The sequence below is a fragment of the Aedes albopictus genome, chromosome 3 (genome assembly GCF_035046485.1).
Source record: "Aedes albopictus strain Foshan chromosome 3, AalbF5, whole genome shotgun sequence".
In the NCBI taxonomy this organism is placed as follows: domain Eukaryota; kingdom Metazoa; phylum Arthropoda; class Insecta; order Diptera; family Culicidae; genus Aedes; species Aedes albopictus.
The window spans coordinates 365756010-365770293 of record NC_085138.1 but is presented as its reverse complement, the minus strand read 5'-3'; the positions used below and the strand labels follow the sequence as shown (position 1 = coordinate 365770293).

At 46.1% G+C, this 14284-nt stretch overlaps 1 protein-coding gene across 3 annotated transcripts in view; it reads left to right on the top strand.

Annotated features, from left to right (window-relative positions):
• The window catches only part of LOC109432245 (uncharacterized), a 134852-nt gene that overhangs the window by 43645 nt on the left and 76923 nt on the right, over positions 1 to 14284 (top strand). Inside the window, exons 1-2 of one of the 3 annotated variants that reach the window (XM_062855497.1) lie at positions 3543 to 3696; positions 4268 to 4650. The exons of 1 other annotated variant lie outside the window; for it this stretch is intronic. The gene's annotated coding sequence lies outside the window, so the exon portion shown is untranslated. Of the gene's footprint in view, positions 1 to 3542; positions 4651 to 14284 lie in introns of those variants that run through there. One more of the 3 variants, XM_029875170.2, reaches the window with a different exon arrangement.

The following is a 14284-nucleotide window of genomic DNA, read 5'->3' as shown; positions in this document are numbered from 1 at the left end:
CGTCCGGACGGAGTTCCAAACCTGGCCTGAAAAGTAGCTATTGCAGAGGCTCCCGAGATGTTCAGGTCTGCTATGCAAAAATGCCTGGACGACGGAGGTTTCCCAGAAGCTTGGAAGCGGCAGAGCCTGGTGCTATTGCCAAAGGCTTCCAAAGGCCAATATGCTTCATCGACACGGCGGGAAGGTACTCGAAAATATCATACTCAATAGAATGTTGAGGCACGCCGAGGGTGTAAATGGTCTCTTGAGCAGCCGGAAGTTCAGCTTCCGGAAGAAGAGGGCGAAAGTAGGTGCTATCATGTCGGTTATTTACAAAAAAAAAACGCCGAGATAGCGCTCCAGTATAAGAGAAGGGAGATTCGCTGCTGTGCAGTAGTGACTCTGGGTGTAAGGAATGCGTTTAATAGCACCAGTTGGCCGGCTATTGCCGATGCCCTCTTGCGTCTGGGGATACACGGATACCTGTACAAGATTCTCGGAAGTGACTTCCAGAATCGCGTACTAGGTTACGACACAGAGGTGGGTCGGAGGCCCTTTCACATAACCTCAGGAGTCCCGCAAGGTTCCATCCTGGGTCCGGTGTTATAGAATATCATGTACGACGAGGTGTTGAAGTGAGAGTTCCCGGTGGGGGTGGATTACTCTGAAAGTCTACGGTGAATCGATCGAAGAAAAAGAGTTGACTACTGCTCACTCGATCAAGGTTGTGGAGGCGTGGATGAGAGCCAGGAAACTGTAACTGGTTCACCACAAAACTGAGGTGGTAGTTGTAAACAACCAAAAGTCGGAGCAGCAAGCGGTGATCTGATCAGTGTAGGCGATTGGACTATCACCCCGAAGCGCTCCCCGTGAAACATTTAGGGGTATGATCGACGTTAAGCTTACGGTAGCCACGTTGATTCTTCTTCTTCTTCTTCTTTCTGGCTCGACGTTCGCATTGGAGCTTGACCTGCTTCTCTCCAACTTAGTGTTCTTGGAGCACATCCACAGTTATTAATTGAAGGGCTTTCTTTGCCTGCCATTGCATGAATTTATACATTGTGTGCCATGTACAATGATACTCTATGCCTAGGGAGTCGAGAAAATTTTCCCGACCGGAACGGGAATCGAATCCGCCGTCTCCGGATTGGCGATCCATAGCCTTAACCACTACGCTATCTGGAGACCCCCTGTAGTCACGTTGATTATGCCTGCAAAAGAACCTCCACAGCGCTAGTGCGGTTATGCCAATAAGCACAAGCTTCTGGATAGCGTCGCTACTTCCATATTAAGGTGTGACGGTCTGGCGTGGGGCACGACGCTAAGGGGCTGTCCATAAACCACGTGGTCATTTTTTTTTGGGAATTCTCAAACCCCCCCCCCCCCCCCCCACCGCGTGGTCATTAGTCCATACAAATTTTTTTATTCGTCCATACAAAATGGTCATTGGCCGAACCCCCCCCCCCCCCCCCCCCTTATGACCACGTGGTTTATGGACAGCCCCTAAGTACCGAAAGCTACCCTGGTAAGCTGGAAAGTACTTATGGGATGAAGTGCCTAAGCGTTGAGAGCGCGTACCGTACCGTGTCACACGATGCGTGGTATGGTGTCTATCGGTATTCTTATAAGGTAGGACATAGAGTGCTTCAAAATGCGCGGCACAAGAGGCATACACAGGACTGCCAAGATGGCCTCCGAAGGAAGGTGGACCCATAGGTAGTAAGGCTAACAGGCGCCATGGGGAAGTAACATTCCACCAGACCCAGGTCCTTTTAGGCCATGGTTGTTTCCGACAGGATCTACACCGTTTCGGTCATGCGGGCTCCCTTAAGTGTCCGGTTTATGCTGGTTTAGAGGAAATGGCAGAACACGTTTTGTTCGTGTACCCGCGTTTTCGCACAATAATGTTTGACCACATGCTTGCCACAACTCCGGACAATCTTGTCCAGAGGATGATTAGGGATGAGTTTGGCTGGAATGCCGTTTCAACAGCTATCGCCTACATCGTCTGGGAGCTACAAAGGAGGTGGCGCGTGGACTCGGAGAATGGCTAGTTCAGCTGCGGTACAAGAGGTTGTCCAGGGGTTAGGAGTCGGCTTTGTAGATCATACCGGTGCCCTGCGGTCGAAATCGACCCTTACAGCGATTAAGTGGCCGCGGAGAGGAAGTCCTAGTAGCGTTGCTGTTGGTCTACTAGGTTGGACCCGAGCGCACGGTTGGAAAGGAATCCTCGGTAAGGGTCGGGGAAGGTGGAGACTCTACTGTCAGCAACCTTCTGGTGCAAAAGATAGGGCCTGAAGGATAGTAATACCCTTGCCTTCAGCAGCTCAGATCTAGTTGCACGTAGGCATCAATTCTTGATGTCTGCAAAACAGTTGGGCCCCGTGGGGCTGACCCTGCCCGCCTTTCGAGGACAAAGGGACTGCAGCGGTGAAGACCACTCGGGAAACTGCCTAAGCGCCGGCATGCTATCATGGTGGACTCTTCAAAGTGAGTCATCGATGTTCGTTGCTGCAGGCTATGCAGATAACCTTGAGGGTGCGATCTGCACTAGCCCCTCTCTGAAGCAATAGCTTCTTGGTGGTTCCGGAGAGACGTAGGGTTTGGCGACCATGGGAATGTGTTTAGTGGATCGAGGAGAGAGTAGTCCTGGCTTTTGGTAGAAGACGGTCTCAACCCCATACTATCTTCAGCAACCAAGCTTACGCTCAAACTTTTGTGTCCAGCAATGATACATACAATCGTGAAACAAGCAAGTTTATGCATTCATTAGACATAAACATTACCCCGGCTTCTCCAACTTGTCTGAACCACATCCGATTCGCATTTATTTGAATTTAAAACGTCCACAAAAGTTCCACGCACAAGACATTCCATTCCTATATAATACTAACGAGCAGAAATCTCCCCAATTATGACATCACACTCACGGAACGTCCAAATATACAGCGTTCAGCTGTTGCTTCCTCGACCGCCACCACGATAATCGCAGGATGGATGAACCCAAACACCACCGTCGCGTCGCGTCCGTAGACCTGCCGAGGGAGATTGACATACATTACTTGTTTTTCTACTTTTGCTTCCCCGTCCTCAACCATCAGCCACCCCCGTCTTCTTCGTTGTGGATGATGTCGCGGAATCTGAGACTCGAATACACGCTGTCTACGGACGGACAACTAACTGCTGGCTAGCTGCTGATACAGTAAACCAGCAGCACAGCGAGTCTCCTTCCTAGCTGGTTTGCCATTTCTCGTTCAACACTCGTACCGTGCGGAAGGAATCGTCTCCTATCATTACGTGTGCTCGTTGCCGATAACCAGTCGCGCGCGGTCCAACGATGAAGTGTTAATTTGACGAAATTGTAGGGAAATCACCACGCATGCAGAAGTGAGGGAATTCTACTAAGTCTGCTGGGTGCTTTACTACTGTACGTAATCCCGCTCGTGAATAAGGTGAAATTCACTCCACTATTCAGTAACAAATTTTGAAAACGACGTAAAATCAATGGTGTAGCATTGATTATACGTCGTTTTCAAAATATGTTACTGTATTCTTTTGTGCAGTGGTTGCAGTTGAACAAAAAAGTGCACCTCCCCGACAATGCGACTGTAAATGACACATAAGACTAATTATTGTAGATTTCATTTTAATTTATGGTGACTACAGTGAATTGGATGTAAAGAAAACCAGCCGCCGCCGCCGACAACGACGACTACAGTATGTAACATTGATGGTGAAGTTGATGATTCCAGTTGATAAATCCGTCTCATACGTCTCTACACACGGTGTGGTGGTGCGGTACTTGTGCGTTTGGTGGTTTGTGCTGTGCATTGGTCAATTGAGAATCTGTAGAGCTGGTAGGATTCAAGTGGATTTGCGCAAAACTCTTTATGTTTCGAGAACGAGCGAAAAAAAACAACGGAGTTCTACTAGTGAGACGCATTGGCCTTGATCAAACTAGGCACCGCCGCATAATAGAATAAGGTCGGCTCTACACGTTTCTAAGTTTTTCTTAACCCTTTCAGGACCATATTTGTTTCTACGCAAACACCAGATTATCAAAGTTGACTCGTAGGTCTCGGAAGGGTTAAAACCTTGTCAGAGCCAGATATGGCAAAAATCAAACTCAAATTGCGATTCTCAGCTTGATTCTAAGCGCTCTTGATCCTTTTAATGAAGATTTGTGTGTAGAGCTTACCGTAGAATGACGAACTCGTTGTATCCATAGAATTAGATGGAACAACTATGCCTAGAACTATTTAAGTCCCAAACAAAGCGACCATTACAGAGCACAGCCCCATAGAGTTCCGATAAACAAATATACCCGAAAATAAATAAGAAAGCAACATCGTCGGTCAGTTGGTCGCGCGCGCGCCGCCGGTTGTCCGGATGCAAGTACGAACGACCGGACAAACGTATGAGATTTAACCTTGAAGAAGTTTATTGACGTGCGTGCTGGTTAGTGTTTGCTGCTGTAGGGAGCCGCAGTACGGTTTGGGTTCGTCTTTCGCGCATATGTTGAATCATCTCTGGAGCAGATCGAACGTTGCTGGTGACAATACATGTAATAGTTGTCAATTGTGGAAGAGTGCCCTCATCAACCATACAGGTGTGCCTGCTGTGTCTACTCCGAATGGTGCCATAGGTAGCGGCAAAACTGGTACTGCTGAGGTGAGTCATCCGAGATTCCGGGAATTTTGCTATCTGATTGAGGCGCATGGTGATAAGCTGCTTTATAGTAGGAATAATTTGTGGAAGTTTGTTTTTGTGCGGTTTTGCCTTCGTAAAGAAGTTATGTCAGTCGAACGAATACAAGTAACGGATCCAAAGTTTGCAATTCGTGGAATGCACTGAAATCTATGTTGTCATATGTTGATACTAACTGTTCCTTGAGAACGGCTTCTCCGGGAAATTCAATAGATTGATCAAAGTGACGATGGACGGTGTAAGAAACTGCGTAAAGGGTTTCAGGTGATCCTCTAGTTCATTTGAATTTCGTACGGGGACTGCAAAAGGTGATGAACTCGCATGCCTGCTGTTCAACATCGCCCTGGCAGGTGTAATGCGACGTGCCGGGCTCAACAGCCGAGGTATGATTTTCACGAAATCCTGCCAATGTGTCTGTTTAGCGAATGACTTAGATGTTATTGCTAGAGCATTTCCCAACAAACATTTTAGCTGTATAAGAGTTGAATAAACAACGCTTAGGCAAACTCCAGCTTAAGAAACTGTTATTCAGCTATATCTGTTTCCTGGGTTGTGTGATTGTAATGTTATGCTAAATAAATGAAACGAATGACTTATGGTTCCCTGAACAGTCTCACAGGCATTACTGGATGTTTTTACCAACTAACATATTTTATCATTCGTTTGACCGAACGTATAGTATACTACTTCGACGATCTTGCTGTATTGAACTGGTTGCGCTGCTTTCACTTTCTACCCTATCATGGTAGAATGATGAGCACGAGGATGTTAATGTGTGGCTGTTTGGTTGTTACTATTTCCAGTCCGATTGGGGGTCCATTATGGGTTGCAGTTCGCCGATGTCCAAGTATCCGGGTCCATTTGAGAGCCATGGGCTCAGAAGAGGGTTAGTGTCAGCTGCTCTCAGGGGGAAAGAGCAACTGACGGAAGTGTCGGGGCTGGGATCGAACCCATGACCATCTGCTTATGAAGCAAACATGTGACCAATTGCGCCACGGGCCCCAGCAAATAAAGTGGATTAAGTGCATTATTACTCAGTATAACAGATACTGATGTTACGAGTGTAGACCTGATGTTCTGAACTCCAAGATGATTTGGTTGACGTGGAATATACCTATAGTATCTCTAAATGACATTTGAGATCTCACGAGCTTCACGGATCCCAGAAAATTATGCAATGCAATTGTTCATTGAAAAAACACATATCATTATTCAGTGTAGATTTCAAGGAGAGTTTGGACGACACTTAATATCCCAAATAGAGGTTCCAACCCGGGATATCCCGGGACAAAAAATCCCGGGATTTTGAAAATATCGGGATTTTCCAAATCCCGGGATAAAATTTTCACCATCCCGAAAATCCCGGGATTCCAGGGTTAAACAATTGGGTTTTTAAATTAAGAAAAACTCAATGATTTTTTTATTTTTAAACAAAAGAGCACCTTTTTCTGAACCGCTATAATTTTTTCAGATTTTTAGAACTTTTTTTGGTACCAAAAATCAAATTCAAAGAGATTTTTTGAAATCCCTTTTTGCCAGCTGGGCAACTGCTTGACAGCTCCGTTCAGTACAAAATGCGACGAGGGGTGATTCGACAAATCGCTCCCATACAGATTTCAAATTGATTTTTAAATAGGTTCCCGGGCACCAAAATTGATGAAAATTTGGATTTCGGCTCAGTTTGGCATGCAGATTCAGAATATGGAATTATCTCAACACCACTAAAGAAGCCAATTCTTACACATTTTTCGCTTTGATTTGAATTTGGAGAGTCTCTGAAACGTATTCGAAGAGAGAAAATGTTACACACAGTTGAAGTGGTGGACATCAAAACTCTTTGGAACTCGACTGAAACGATGCTGGAGCACTTCATTCACGGTTTTGATTGCATCAAAGAGAAATTTTTCGAAATAGACCTTTCTAGACTTATGTTGGTCAATGATTTTGAGGCTGCAAAAAAATCATCAAGAAGCTCTTCAGCCAATCAGACTCGCTTCGGAAGCATTGGGAAGACGAGATGCTATATTACTGTCTGCGGAAGGCAGCTTGAGTTTCTTGTATTCGAAGCTTACGAAAAGTAACTCCAATGTTGGAAACGATCTCTTCCATGCAATCATGAAAAGAGTCAATAAACGGCGCCAAAAGGAAATAATAACAGCGCTAAAGTTCCTTCAAGGTCTTCAGTCATCAACGCAAGTGCCAGCAGATTAGAAAGCTCATCGAAAACGCAAATGATTAAGTTCATCAAGACCCGAGGAATTTGATTACTGCGAGACTGCCGAAGACAGACCGACAATGATGCTGCCGAGTTGAATGCTGGATTGTCCTGTATGCATAATACCATCGAGCATGCGTAAAGAACTGGAATCGGCTATAAAGTCATATGTCAACCCGTCTTAGACTGATTCGGAAATGATTGATTTTTCGAAAGTAATTGCAAAAGAGCTGTCACTTTTTGAGTTACATGGTAAGTTGAGCCCGAATCTTAAAATCGAACTCAGGAAATATCTGTTCTAAAAAGCGACCCTCACTGTCCGATGAAATTATTAATAACATTTGCTTCTTGAAGTCGAATTTTGAGAGAACGAATTCAATTTTTATTATTATTATTATTATCTTTATTTACGAGATTTTCAGCCCTGGGCTGGTTCATCTCGGAACGGTAAACGAATTCAAATTGATAAGACCGGTTACTTGATTTGAACCATTGATTTTTTTAATTGATGAATAAAACACATTCCTGATCGCAAAAATGTGTTTTGAAGCACATTAAAAAAATCCCAGGATCCCGGGATTTCCCGGGACAAGCAACAAATGTTATCCCGAATCCCGGGACAACCAAAATGGTCGGTAAATGGAACCTTTAATCCCAAAGGTTTATAATAATATCAAGTAGACTTCAGATTGGTCCCAGTAACCGCGTTCGATTATGCAACATTACTCAGTATAGCAGATATGGCTACTGTTCCGACTGTAGGCCTGATGTTCTGAACTACAAGATAGTTTGGCTGACCTGGGTATACCTACAGTGTCTCAAAATGACATTTGAGATTTCAAGAGCTTGACGAATCCCAGCAGATTATGTAATGCTATTATTTATGGCGAAAACACATAAAGCTTTTCTTGTATATTTGAAGGACTTCGCTATAGGACAGTTTGAACGACCCTGAATATCCCAAAGGTTTAGACTTTAAGCAAAAAAACTCGTAGTTAGAAGACACAGAATGTTGCTAATTGACAAATTGAGGAATGAATTTTTGAAAAAAATCGCGTTCTGGTGGGATTCGAACCCACGACCTCGTATTCGCTAGACCGGTGCTTTAACCAACTAAGCCACAGAACAGGTGATAATTCTGCGGAATAGAAAGCCAAACTGAACCCGAGCCCTCACCATGAACATTCACTTTTTCAAGAACCATCTCTCTTTCGGCTTAGATGTCAATCCACAACACAGCCTCGTTTGTGCCCAACAACTACAAGTGAGAGCGTATTATTTTTATTTGAAGCCGAGACTTACTCTCGCACTCCGCATACCTAGCCACCAAGCAGTCTGTTTGCTGGTGTCTAATTCAGTATGCGTCGAGAGCTCGGCACGGTCGCACGCTCCACGACCAACTGCGCCGATGACGCAAGGTACGGTACACTGATATATGTCGCCCTTTACTGGCATTTACCAGATTTTGCTGGTATGTCATAAACATACAGAAAAACTCGTAGTTAGAAGACACAGAATGTTGCTAATTGACAAATTGAGGGATGATTTTTTGAAAAAAATCGCGTTCTGGTGGGATTCGATCCCACGACCCCGTATTCGCTAGACCGCTAGACTTCAAGATTGGTCCAGTAACCGCGTTTGATTATGCAACACTACTCAGTATAATTGATATGGCTACTGTTTCGAGTGTCAACCTGAAGTTTTGAACTCTAAGTCTAAGGTAGCTTGACTGACCTGGAGTATCCTTATAGTGTCCATAAATGACATTGTAGATTTCAAGAGCTTCACGGATTTTAGTATATTATGCAATGCTATTATTTATGGCGAAAATACACAAAATTATTCTGGTAGATTTAAAGGACTTTACTACAGGACAGTTTGGAACACCTAGAACATCCCAGAATATAATACACCTTTTGATATTCTTGACGAAGGTTAAATGAATACACATGAACGTAAGCTATATCCAAATTCAGCTTTCAGAACAACTGGTAATTATTTCGTTTCTCCGAACTTCGTGGTGTTCAGGATGGTCTGGGTTGTCTGTAAAATCTCAATTACAAAGATTCCCATTTTCCTTAATAAAGGACTCAATTTGCAACAACTTTGCTGAAGACAGTATTCTGTTTTATTGAATGTGTGAATTTATACAGCCGTTTCTAAGTTGGGGTCATATATGACCCCTCCGGCTCCAAAGGGTTAAGCACAAAGATACAGCCCAAGTGGCCTTGGTCCAAGAACCTTACTTCCGTAAGGGGAATTTCTATCTAGGAATCCTTGTGAACCCGTTGTTTGCTACTTTCAGTAAACATGAAATGGCAAACTCGCGTGTCATGCCTCGAGCCTATGTGCTTGTCAACAATGCAATAGTTGCGACACTCATCTCTGAACTAACCACCAGAGATATATGTGCTATCACAATTGATGTATCTGTTGGAAACCTTTACAGGAAATACGTTTATTGTTCGGTTTATTTACCGCATGACGAACCATGCCCTACAAATGCTTCCAAACAAGTCATCACACACTGCACTTCAAAAGGCCTTCCGCTAATTGTTGGTAGTGATGCTAATGCTTTCCTTATCATCTGAGGCAGCTCAGACATTAACTAGCGAGGCTCTAGTTTGATGGAATACAGACAGTAACCCAACCTACCCAACCTTCATAATAGCTACCAGAGAAGAAATGTTAGACAAAACGCTTCACTCTCGCAGAATTAGTCAAGCGATTGGCATGTTTCAGATGAAAAATCTTTATTTGACTATCGCTACATATTTTTTAAACACTTAAATATTACTTTGCAAACTTTGCGTTTCAGGATCCCGGTCAACCGACTGGGATCTGTTTGCTTTTTTGGTTGCGGCCAAATTTCATGGATACTCACCATCCATTGACACTCCAAGTGGTTTAGATGATGACGTTGATACTGCAACGGCCTTCATCATAGAAGCTTCCGTTCCGCCCACGAAGTCGCCTACCTCTACCGGGTTCTCTGCTGAATATTGTGTTAGCTATCCTTTTTTCCGATATTCGCACTACGTGTCCAGCTTCCGGGAAGGTAAGCCCAGCTCCCTGGGTTAGTGGGTTGGTGTCAGGCCCTGCGAGCCAGCCGTAAAAAAGACTAGCACCGGAAAATCAACAAGAAAAGAATGCGAACCGATACCAATGGCGACGACCACAGCGACGAAAAGGGACTTGCGATTGGAAGCTCGGTACGTGGAACTGCAGATCTCTCAACTTCATTGGGAGCACCCGCATACTCGCCGATATACTGAAGGACCGCGGGTTCGGAATCGTAGCGCTGCAAGAGGTGTGTTGGACAGGATCTATGGTGCGAACGTTTAGAGGTAATCATACCATCTACCAGAGTTGCGGCAACACACGTGAGCTGGGAACAGCTTTTATAGTGATGGGCGACATGCAGAGGCGCGTGATCGGTTGGTGGCCGATCGACGAAAGAATGTGCAGGTTGAGGATCAAGGGCCGATTCTTCAACATTAGCATAATAAACGTACACAGCCCTCACTCCGGAAGCACTGATGATGACAAAGACGCATTTTACGCGCAGCTCGAACGCGAGTACGACCGCTGCCCAAACAACGACGTCAAGATCATCATAGGGGATCTAAACGCTCAGGTAGGCCAGGAGGAGGAATTCAGACCGACGATTGGAAAGTTCAGCGCCCACCAGCTGACGAACGAAAACGGCCTACGCCTCATCGATTTCGCCGCCTCCAAGAACATGGAGATTCGTAGCACCTTCTTCCAGCACAGCCTCCCGTATCGTTACACCTGGAGATCACCACAACAAACGGAATCGCAAATCGACCACGTTCTGATTGATGGACGGCACTTCTCCGACATTATCGACGTCAGGACCTATCGTGGCGCTAATATCGACTCCGATCACTACCTGGTGATTGTTAAACTGCGCCCAAAACTCTCCGTTATTAACAACGTACATTACCGGCGGCCGCCCCGGTACGATCTAGAGCGACTGAAGCAACCGGATGTCACCACCGCATACGCGCAGAATCTCGAGGCAGCGTTGCCGGACGAGGGTGTGCTCGATGTGGCCCCTCTAGAGGACTGCTGGAGTACAGTGAAAGCAGCCATCAACAACGCAGCCGAGAGCACTATCGGGTACGTAGAACGGAGTCGACGAAACGATTGGTTCGACGAGGAGTGCAGAGCGGTTCTGGAGGAGAAGGATGCAGCGCGGGCGGTAATGCTGCAGCATGGAACCCGACAGAATGTGGAGCGATACAGACAGAAGCGGAAGCAGCAGACCCGTCTCTTCCGGGAGAAAAAGCGCCGCCTGGAAGAAGCGGAGTGCGAGGAAATGGAACTGCTGTGCCGTTCACAGGAAACACGCAAGTTCTACCAGAAGCTCAACGCATCCCGCAAAGGCTACGTGCCGCAAGCCGAAATATGCAGGGATAAGGAAGGGAGCCTCCTGACGGACAAACGTGAGGTGATCGAAAGGTGGAAGCAGCACTTCGACGAGCACCTGAATGGCGAAGAGAATGTAGGCACGGAGGGCCAAGGCAGCGGAGGAAGTGACTATGTTGGTGCAGCAGAGGACGGGAACGAACCAACTCCCACGCTGAGGGAAGTTAAGGATGCCATCCACCAGCTCAAAAACAACAAAGCGGCTGGTAAGGACGGTATCGCAGCAGAACTCATCAAGATGGGCCCGGAAAAGTTGGCCACCTGTTTGCACCAGTTAGTAGTCAAGATCTGGGAAACCGAACAGCTACCGGAGGAGTGGAAGGAAGGGATAATCTGTCCCATCCACAAGAAAGGCGACAAGTTAATGTGTGAGAACTTTCGAGCGATCACCGTTTTGAATGCCGCCTACAAAGTGCTATCCCAGATCATCTTCCGTCGTCTTTCACCTAAAGTTCCTAAAGTTCACCTAAAGAGTTCGTGGGAAGTTACCAAGCCGGTTTCATCGACGGCCGGTCGACAACGGACCAGATCTTCACCGTACGGCAAATCCTCCAGAAATGCCGTGAATACCAGGTCCCAACGCATCACCTATTCATCGATTTCAAAGCGGCATACGACAGTATCGACCGCACAGAGCTATGGAAAATTATGGACGAGAACAGCTTTCCCGGGAAGCTGACTAGACTGATAAGAGCAACGATGGACGGTGTGCAGAACAGTGTAAGGATTTCGGGTGAGCTATCCAGTTCATTTGAATCTCGACGGGGACTACGACAAGGTGATGGACTTTCCTGCCTACTATTCAACATCGCCCTGGAAGGTGTTATGCGACGAGCCGGGCTCAACAGCCGGGGTACGATCTTCACGAAATCCAGCCAATTTGTCTATTTTGCGGATGACATGGATATTATTGCCAGAACATTTGGAACGGTGGCAGAACAGTACACCCGCCTGAAACGTGAAGCAGCAAAGGTCGGACTGGTGGTGAATGCGGCTAAGACAAAGTACATGCTGGTAGGTGGGACTGAGCGAGACAGGACAAGCCGTGGCAGCAATGTTACGATAGACGGGGATACTTTCGAGGTGGTAGAAGAATTCGTCTACCTCGGTTCCTTGCTAACGGCTGACAATAACGTGAGCCGTGAAATACGAAGGCGCATCATCAGTGGAAGTCGTGCCTACTATGGGCTCCAGAAGAAACTGCGGTCAAAAAAGATTCACCCCCGCACCAAATGTACCATGTACAAGACGTTAATAAGACCGGTGGTTCTCTACGGACACGAGACATGGATGATGCTCGAGGAGGACCTGCAAGCACTCGGAGTTTTCGAGCGACGGGTGCTAAGGACGATCTTCGGCGGTGTGCAGGAGAACGGTGTGTGGTGGAGAAGGATGAACCACGAGCTCGCTGCACTTTACGGCGAACACAGTATCCAGAAAGTGGCCAAAGCTGGAAGGATACGGTGGGCAGGGCATGTTGCAAGAATGCCGGACAACAACCCTGCAAAGTTGGTGTTTGCTAACCATCCGGTTGGTACAAGAAGGCGTGGAGCGCAGAGAGCACGATGGGCGGACCAGGTGGAGCGTGATCTGGCGAGTGTTGGGCGTGACCGAGGATGGAGAGCTGCAGCTGCAAATCGAGTATTATGGCGGCAAATTGTTGATTCAGTATTATCATGAATTTGATGTAAACTAAATAAATGAATGTCCAGCCCGTTGAAGTCTGCCGTATTTTATACGTTTCACAATATTCGCATCTTCGTACACTTGGTACAACTCGTGATTCATGCGTCTGCGCCACACTCCATCTTGTTTCCCACCGAGAATTGTCCGCAGCACCTTGCGCTCAAAAACTCCAAAAGCTTTTCGGTCTACATCCTTGGCCGTCCACCCTTCGTGACCGTAGAGGGCAACTGGAAGAATCAGCGTCTTATACAGAGCGAATTTTGTTTGCGTTTGCAAGTTACGGGACCTAAGCTGACTACACAATCCGTAAAAGGCCCTATTCGCAACTGCAAAACGCCTTTTCACTTCACGGGAAACGTCATTGTCAAATGTCACAAGTGTTCCAAGATAAACAAATTCAAACATATCCTCATCAATCACTTCCTCAGCACTAACACCACTAGGTCTGCTTCTGTCTCTACACGCTACATATCATGTACTTCGTCTTGGTAGAGTTAATCGTCAAGCCTATCCTCGCTGTCTCTCTCTTCAGAGGAGCATAAGCTTCCTCACTGCCCTACGATCGATGCCGATGAGATCAATATCGTCCGCAAAACCGAGGAGCATGTGCAACCGTGTGATGATAGAGCCATTCCTCTGCACGCCTGACCTCCTAATCGCTCCAATGGTGAACAATAAATTTGAAAGAGCATTCCTCTGCTTCAATCCATCCAAGGTCACAAACGACGTAGACACTTCGTCCACGATACGAATACTTGATTTTAATCTATCCAGCGTTGCGCGTATCAGCCTAATTAGTTTCGCCGGAAACCTATGTTCTGACATTATCTGTAAAATCAAATGCGTAAAAAACTTGACTGTATTCATGTTCAATCATGTAGCTTTCTGCTTTCGAACGGAAGCTCTTCCACTTCACCAGAAGACAGAAAAAAAAGCACCAATATCCTCTAGCGTACCGTTATTCGTATACTAGGAATAGCAGCACACTATTACATGATGGTAATGTACAAATAAAGCAGCGCAATGTAGACAATCCACTTAGTACCTCACGCATGTCGGGTCGATATGTACTTATCAATGTTGATGTCTCAGATACCTTCTTCTTTGAGTAAATAGGTTTTTTCAACACACGAAAAATCCCCTCATTCTTGATTCTAACACATTGCCAAGTGGAACACGCCACCCCAGTGTAAGGGAACGTCCATAAATTACGTCACGCTTTGAGGGGGGAGGGGGGGTTCAGCA